This window comes from Phyllobates terribilis, unplaced genomic scaffold, assembly GCF_046119375.1.
Source record: "Phyllobates terribilis strain yellow unplaced genomic scaffold, ASM4611937v1 Scaffold_9__5_contigs__length_417890890, whole genome shotgun sequence".
Taxonomy (NCBI): Eukaryota; Metazoa; Chordata; class Amphibia; order Anura; family Dendrobatidae; genus Phyllobates; species Phyllobates terribilis.
The window spans coordinates 406,677,617-406,687,902 of NW_027362769.1; positions in this window are offsets into that span (position 1 = coordinate 406,677,617).

Here is a 10,286-nt window from a genome sequence, read left to right on the forward strand (position 1 = left end):
ACCTGACGTAACAGAGGAATGGAAGCATGTGACCCACAGAAGCAGGAGGATCGAGAGGCAGTCAGCACCCATACTGCTCAGGAACCAGTACCAGGCTCTCACGCAGGAGAACCATGAAGAAATACAGCAAGATAAGACTTTGCCAGCAATGAATAACCTTGTAAGCCCTCAGAATCCTCCTGGATGGAGAAAGAAGAATGTTGTGAAGAAAAAACGGAGAGTGGTGGTCATGGGGGATTCCCTGTTAAGAGGAACAGAGGCCGCTATCTGCAGACCAGACATAACCTCAAGAGAAATGTGCTGTCTTCCAGGAGCAAAAATTATACATGTGTCTGACAGGATATCAAGACTCTTCAGACCTACAGATCACTACCCATTCCTGCTAATACATGTGGGGACAAATGACACCGCAAGAAAGGACCTGGAAACCATCTGCAGTGACTTTGAAGACTTAGGCAAGAAAGTGAAAGAATTGGGAGCGCAGGTGGTCTTCTCATCCATCCTCCCAGTGGATGGCCATGAACAATGAGGTGGAATAAGATTCTACAGGTGAACAACTGGCTACGTCGATGGTGCCGTCAACAAGGATTTGGATTTCTGGATCACGGAATGAATTACCTATACGATGGACTACTTGCTAGAGATGGGGTGCACCTTACGAAGACTGGAAAACATGTATTTGGAAGTCGCCTTGCTACACTCATCAGAAGAGCTTTAAACTAGAACAATGTGGGAAGGGAAGCAAAAGGCCAGAAAAAGCCATACAGCTGACAAATACTATTGAGATCTCTGCTACTGGAAGTGGAAAGGAAGAACAAAGACAAAAAAATCTAAATAATAAAAATATGGGAGGAAGAGAAACCAATCACAAACTACAATGTTTTTATACAAATGCACAAAGCATGGGCAACAAACAAGGAGAATTGGAACTACTAACGCAGGAAAAGGAATATGATGTCATTGGAATCACTGAAACTTGGTGGGACGATACACATGATTGGAATAAAAGGCTAAAAGGATACAACTTATTTGCAAGAAACAGACTTGATAAACGAGGAGGAGGTGTCGCATTGTATGTTAGAAAAGCGAATATCTGCACAGAGATTGAAGCTTCAGAGACTGGGAGTTCTGTGGAAACTGTTTGGGTAAGAATACAAGGAGAGAACAACGGAAAGGACACCATTGTAGGCATTTACTACAGGCCACCTGGGCAAGCTGAAGATATGGATGAACTCTTTATGTATCAAATGACCAAGTTCTCCAAAAAATATGACGTAGTGGTCATGGGAGATTTCAACTATCCAGACATTTGTTGGGAATCTCTCTCAAGTAAAACTAACAGGTCAAGCAAATTCTTATCCTCTCTTGCTGACAACTTTATCTTCCAAAAGGTAGGGGAGAAAACAAGGGGATCTGCTACTTTGGATCTAATCCTTATAAACAGGGAGGAAATGGTTGAGGAGGTAAAGGTGGCTGGGACCCTAGGAGGCAGCGATCATGCTATTATAGAATTTTGGATAACTAGAGGAGGAAGACATGTGAAGACTCAAACTTCAAGGTTAGATTTTAGAAAGGCAGATTTTAAGAGACTCAGAAAGAGAATAGGAGGGATCCAATGGCTGGATGTCCTTAAGGACAAAAATGTCCAGGAAGGATGGGAAATTTTTAAAAATGAGATTCTCAAAGCACAATCGTTAACAATCCCGAAAAGTAGGAAGAATGGGAAGCATTTAAGGAAACCAGGATGGATGAACACAGAACTTAAACACATGCTAAAAAGAAAGAAAGAAATGTTTATTAAATGGAAAGAGGGAGGCATATCTAAAGAAGATTATAATGCAGTCTGCAGATCCTGCAGGGCACGTATCAGGTTAGCTAAAGCTGACAATGAATTAAGGCTTGCAAGAGATGTCAAAAGCAATAAAAAAGAATTTTGGGGGTATGTCAAAAGTAAAAGAAAAGTCAAAGATGCTATAGGATTTTTACAGGATGAAAATGGAGAAATGGTAAGAGAGGATGTTGAGAAGGCCGAACTTTTTAACTCCTATTTTGCATCTGTTTTCTCTCAGAAAGAAAATGTAACATCAACTAATCTTCACTGTCCTTTTAAAGGAATAGAGGAATCCAAGTTATCTGTAAACAGAAAGATTGTGAGGGGATATTTAGCTAACATAAATGAGTTCAAGTCTCCAGGTCCAGATGAATTACACCCCAGAGTACTGAAAGAGATCGTAGAAGAAATTTTAGAACCACTCTCCATAATCTTTGAAAATTCTTGGAGAACAGGAGAAGTCCCAGAAGACTGGAGAAGAGCAAATGTTGTTCCTATCTTCAAAAAGGGGAAGAAGGTGGACCCAGGGAACTATAGGCCGGTGAGTCTGACTTCTATACCAGGAAAGATCTTTGAACAAATTATTAAACAACATGTATGTAAGTACCTGGATAAGAATGAAGTGATTAACCAGAGTCAGCATGGGTTTGTAACTAACAAGTCATGTCAGACTAACTTAATTTCCTTCTATGACAGAATCACTGACTGGGTGGATCAGGGAAATGCTGTAGATATAGTATATCTTGACTTCAGCAAAGCATTTGACAAAGTATCTCACACCATCCTTATTGAAAAAATGACCAAGTATGCAATGGACCAGGCAACTGTTAGGTGGATTCATAACTGGCTTAGTGATCGGACTCAAAGGGTGGTTGTAAATGGCTTCACATCCAGCTGGATGAATGTCTCAAGTGGGGTACCACAGGGCTCCGTCCTGGGACCTGTATTGTTCAACATCTTTATCAATGATTTAGATGAAGGAATTGAGGGTAAACTGATTAAATTTGCTGATGACACAAAGCTAGGAGGGATAGCTAATACTAGAGAAGAGAGAGGGAAGATTCAAAAAGACCTAAATAAACTGGAGCAGTGGGCAGCAACCAACAGAATGGTTTTTAACAGGGAAAAATGCAAAGTACTACATCTGGGCAATAAAAATGAAAAAAGCATATACAGAATGGGAGGAATAGAGCTAAGCAACAGTACATGTGAAAAAGACTTAGGTATACTAATAGATCATAGACTGAACATGAGTCAACAGTGTGATGCAGCAGCAAAAAAGGCAAATACAATTCTGGGATGTATTAACAGAAGCATACAGTCTAGATCACGTGAAGTCATTATCGGTCTTTACTCCTCTTTGGTCAGACCTCATCTGGAATACTGTGTACAGTTTTGGGCACCACATTTTAAAAAAGACATAGACAAACTGGAGCAAGTTCAGAGAAGAGCGACCACAATGGTGACTGGTCTGCAAACCATGTCCTATGAGGAACGGTTGCAGGATTTGGGAATGTTTAGCTTGCAAAAAAGAAGACTGAGAGGAGACTTAATAGCTGTCTACAAATATGTCAAGGGCTGTCACATTGTAGAAGGATCATCTTTATTCTCATTTGCACAAGGAAAGACTAGAAGCAATGGGATGAAACTAAATGGGAGGAGACACAGATTAGATATTAGAAAAAACTTTTTGACAGTTAGGGTGATTAATGAGTGGAACAGGCTGCCACGAGAGGTGGTGAGTTCCCCTTCAATGGACGTCTTCAAACAGAGGCTGGACAGACATCTGCCTGAGATGATTTAGTGAATCCTGCTTTGAGCAGGGGGTTGGACCAGATGACCCAGGAGGTCCCCTCCAACTCTACCATTCTATGATTCTATGATTCTATACTATAATACTGCCCCCTATATACAAGAATATAACTGCTATAATACTGCCCTCTATGTACAAGAATATAACTACTATAATACTGCTCCTATGTACAAGAATATAACTACTATAATACTGCCCTCTATGTACAAGAATATAACTACTATAATACTGCCCCTATGTACAAGAATATGACTACAATAATACTGCTCCTCTGTACAAGAATATAACTACTATAATACTGCCCCCTATGTACAAGAATATAACTACTATAATACTGCTCCTATGTACAAGAATATAACTACTATAATACTGCTCCTATACACAGGAATATAACTACTATAATACTGCTCCCTATGTATAAGAATATAACTACTATAATACTGCCCTCTATGTACAAGAATATAACTACTATAATACTGCCCCCTATGTAAAAGAATATAACTACTATAATACTGCCCTCTATGTACAAGAATAAAACTACTATAATACTGCTCCCTATGTATAAGAATATAACTACTATAATACTGCCCTCTATGTACAAGAATATAACTACTATAATACTGCCCCCTATGTATAAGAATATAACTAGTATAATACTGCCCTCTATGTACAAGAATATAACTACTATAATACTGCTCCCTATGTATAAGAATATAACTACTATAATACTGCCCCCTATGTACAAGAATAGAACTACTATAATACTGCTCCCTATGTACAAGAATATAACTACAATAATACTGCTCCTCTGTACAAGAATATAACTACTATAATACTGCCCCTATGTACAAGAATATAACTACTATAATAATGCCCCCTATGTACAAGAATATAACTACTATAATACTGCCCCCTATGTACAAGAATATAACTACTATAATACTGCCCCCTATGTACAAGAATATAGCTACTATAATACTGCTCCTATGTACAAGAATATAACTACTATAATACTGCCCCCTATGTACAAGAATATAACTACTATAATACTGCCCCTATGTACAAGAATATAACGACTATAATACTGCCCCCTATGTACAAGAATATAACTACTATAATACTGCTCCTATGTACAAGAATATAACTACTATAATACTGCCCCCTATGTACAAGATTATAACTACTATAATACTGCCCCCTATGTACAAGAATATAACTACTATAATACTGCCCCCTATGTACAAGAATATAACTACTATAATACTGCCCCCTATGTATAAGAATATAACTACTATAATACTGCCCTCTATGTACAAGAATATTACTACTATAATACTGCTCCCTATGTATAAGAATATAACTACTATAATACTGCCCTCTATGTACAAGAATATAACTACTATAATACTGCCCCCTATATACAAGAATATAACTACTATAATACTGCCCTCTATGTACAAGAATATAACTACTATAATACTGCTCCCTACGTATAAGAATATAACTACTATAATACTGCCCTCTATGTACAAGAATATAACTACTATAATACTGCCTCCTATGTACAAGAATATAACTACTATAATACTGCCCTCTATGTACAAGAATATAACTACTATAATACTGCCCTCTATGTACAAGAATATAACTACTATAATACTGCCCCCTATGTATAAGAATATAACTACTATAATACTGCCCTCTATGTACAAGAATATAACTACTATAATACTGCTCCCTATGTATAAGAATATAACTACTATAATACTGCCTCCTATGTACAAGAATATAACTACAATAATACTGCTCCTCTGTACAAGAATATAACTACTATAATACTGCCCCTATGTACAAGAATATAACTACTATAAAAATGCCCCCTATGTACAAGTATATAACTACTATAATACTGCCCCCTTTGTACAAGAATATAACTACTATAATACTGCCCCCTATGTATAAGAATATAACTACTATAATACTGCCCTCTATGTACAAGAATATAACTACTATAATACTGCTCCCTATGTATAAGAATATAACTACTATAATACTGCCCCCTATGTACAAGAATATAACTACTATAATACTGCTCCCTATGTACAAGAATATAACTACTATAATACTGCCCCCTTTGTACAAGAATATAACTACTATAATACTGCCCCCTATGTATAAGAATATAACTACTATAATACTGCCCTCTATGTACAAGAATATAACTAAAATAATACTGCTCCCTATGTATAAGAATATAACTACTATAATACTGCCCTCTATGTACAAGAATATAACTACTATAATACTGCTCCCTATGTATAAGAATATAACTACTATAATACTGCCCTCTATGTACAAGAATATAACTACTATAATACTGCCCCCTATGTATAAGAATATAACTACTATAATACTGCCCCCTATATACAAGAATATAACTGCTATAATACTGCCCTCTATGTACAAGAATATAACTACTATAATACTGCTCCCTACGTATAAGAATATAACTACTATAATACTGCCCTCTATGTACAAGAATATAACTACTATAATACTGCCTCCTATGTACAAGAATATAACTACTATAATACTGCCCTCTATGTACAAGAATATAACTACTATAATACTGCCCCCTATGTACAAGAATATAGCTACAATAATACTGCTCCCTATGTATAAGAATATAACTACTATAATACTGCCTCCTATGTACAAGAATATAACTACTATAATACTGCCCTCTATGTACAAGAATATAACTACTATAATACTGCCCTCTATGTACAAGAATATAACTACTATAATACTGCCCTCTATGTACAAGAATATAACTACTATAATACTGCCCTCTATGTACAAGAATATAACTACTATAATACTGCTCCCTATGTATAAGAATATAACTACTATAATACTGCCCTCTATGTACAAGAATATAACTACTATAATACTGCCCCCTATGTATAAGAATATAACTACTATAATACTGCCCCCTATATACAAGAATATAACTGCTATAATACTGCCCTCTATGTACAAGAATATAACTACTATAATACTGCTCCCTACGTATAAGAATATAACTACTATAATACTGCCCACTATGTACAAGAATATAACTACTATAATACTGCCTCCTATGTACAAGAATATAACTACTATAATACTGCTCCCTATGTATAAGAATATAACTACTATAATACTGCCCTCTATGTACAAGAATATAACTACTATAATACTGCTCCCTATGTATAAGAATATAACTACTATAATACTGCCTCCTATGTACAAGAATATAACTACAATAATACTGCTCCTCTGCACAAGAATATAACTACTATAATACTGCCCCTATGTACAAGAATATAACTACTATAATAATGCCCCCTATGTACAAGTATATAACTACTATAATACTGCCCCCTATGTACAAGAATATAACTACTATAATACTGCCCCTATGTATAAGAATATAACTACTATAATACTGCCCTCTATGTACAAGAATATAACTACTATAATACTGCTCACTATGTATAAGAATATAACTACTATAATACTGCCCTCTATGTACAAGAATATAACTACTATAATACTGCTCCCTATGTATAAGAATATAACTACTATAATACTGCCCTCTATGTACAAGAACATAACTACTATAATACTGCCCCCTATGTATAAGAATATAACTACTATAATACTGCCCCCTATATACAAGAATATAACTGCTATAATACTGCCCTCTATGTACAAGAATATAACTACAATAATACTGCTCCCTACGTATAAGAATATAACTACTATAATACTGCCCTCTATGTACAAGAATATAACTACTATAATACTGCCTCCTATGTACAAGAATATAACTACTATAATACTGCCCTCTATGTACAAGAATATAACTACTATAATACTGCCCTCTATGTACAAGAATATAACTACTATAATACTGCCCCTATGTACAAGAATATGACTACAATAATACTGCTCCTCTGTACAAGAATATAACTACTATAATACTGCCCCCTATGTACAAGAATATAACTACTATAATACTGCCCCTATGTATAAGAATATAACTACTATAATACTGCTGCTATACACAGGAATATAACTACTATAATACTGCTCCCTATGTATAAGAATATAACTACTATAATACTGCCCTCTATGTACAAGAATATAACTACTATAATACTGCCCCCTATGTATAAGAATATAACTACTATAATACTGCCCTCTATGTACAAGAATATAACTACTATAATACTGCTCCCTATGTATAAGAATATAACTACTATAATACTGCCCTCTATGTACAAGAATATAACTACTATAATACTGCCCCCTATGTATAAGAATATAACTAGTATAATACTGCCCTCTATGTACAAGAATATAACTACTATAATACTGCTCCCTATGTATAAGAATATAACTACTATAATACTGCCCTCTATGTACAAGAATATAACTACTATAATACTGCCCCCTATGTATAAGAATATAACTAGTATAATACTGCCCTCTATGTACAAGAATATAACTACTATAATACTGCTCCCTATGTACAAGAATATAACTACTATAATACTGCTCCCTATGTATAAGAATATGACTACTATAATACTGCCTCCTATGTACAAGAATATAACTACAATAATACTGCTCCTCTGTACAAGAATATAACTACTATAATACTGCCCCTATGTACAAGAATATAACTACTATAATAATGCCCCCTATGTACAAGAATATAACTACTATAATACTGCCCCCTATGTACAAGAATATAACTAATATAATACTGCCCCCTATGTACAAGAATATAGCTACTATAATACTGCTCCTATGTACAAGAATATAACTACTATAATACTGCCCCCTATGTACAAGAATATAACTACTATAATACTGCCCCCTATGTACAAGAATATAACTACTATAATACTGCCCCTATGTACAAGAATATAACTACTATAATACTGCCCCCTATGTACAAGAATATAACTACTATAATACTGCTCCTATGTACAAGAATATAACTACTATAATACTGCCCCCTATGTACAAGAATATAACTACTATAATACTGCCCCCTATGTACAAGAATATAACTACTATAATACTGCCCCCTATGTACAAGAATATAACTACTATAATACTGCCCCCTATGTATAAGAATATAACTACTATAATACTGCCCTCTATGTACAAGAATATAACTACTATAATACTGCTCCCTATGTATAAGAATATAACTACTATAATACTGCCCTCTATGTACAAGAATATAACTACTATAAAACTGCCCCCTATGTACAAGAATATAACTACTATAATACTGATCCTAAGTACAAGAACATAACTACTATAATACTGCTCCTATGTACAAGAATATAACTACTATAATACTGATCCTATGTACAAGAATATAACTACTATAATACTGCCCCCTATGTATAAGAATATAACTATTATGATACTGCCCCTATGTGCAAGAATATAACTACTATAATACTGATCCTATGTACAAGAACATAACTACTATAATACTGCTCCCTATGTATAAGAATATAACTACTATAATACTGCCCTCTATGTACAAGAATATAACTACTATAATACTGCCCCCTATGTACAAGAATATAACTACTATAATACTGCCCCTATGAACAAGAATATAACTACTATAATACTGCCCCTATGTACAAGAATATAACTACTATAATACTGATCCTATGCACAAGAACATAACTACTATAATACTGCTCCTATGTACAAGAATATAACTACTATAATACTGCTCCTATGTACAAGAATATATCTACTATAATATTGCCCCCTATGTGCAAGAATATAACTACTATAATACTGCCCCTATGTACAAGAATATAATTACTATAATACTGCCCCCTATGTACAAGAATATAACTACTATAATACTGCTCCTATGTACAAGAATATAACTACTATAATACTGCCCCCTATGTACAAGAATATAACTACTATAATACTGCTCCCTATGTACAAGAATATAACTACTATAATGCTGCCCCCTATATACAAGAATATAACTACTATAATACTGCTCCCTATGTATAAGAATATAACTACTATAATACTGCCCCTAGGTACAAGAATATAACTATTATAATACTGCCCCTATGTACAAGAATATAACTACTATAATACTGCCCCCTATGTACAAGAATATAACTACTATAATACTGCCCCCTATGTACAAGAATATAACTACTATAATACTGCCCCTATGTACAAGAATATAACTACTATAATACTGCTCCCTATGTACAAGAATATAACTACTATAATACTGCCCTCTATGTACAAGAATATAACTACTATAATACTGCCCCCTATGTACAAGAATATAACTACTATAATACTGCTCCTATGTACAAGAATATAACTACTATAATACTGCCCCTATGTACAAGAATATAACTACTATAATACTGCCCCCTATGTACAAGAATATAACTACTATAATACTGCTCCTATGTACAAGAATATAACTACTACAATACTGCCCCTATGTACAAGAATATAACTACTATAATACTGCTCCTATGTATAAGAATATAACTACTATAATACTGCTCCTATGTA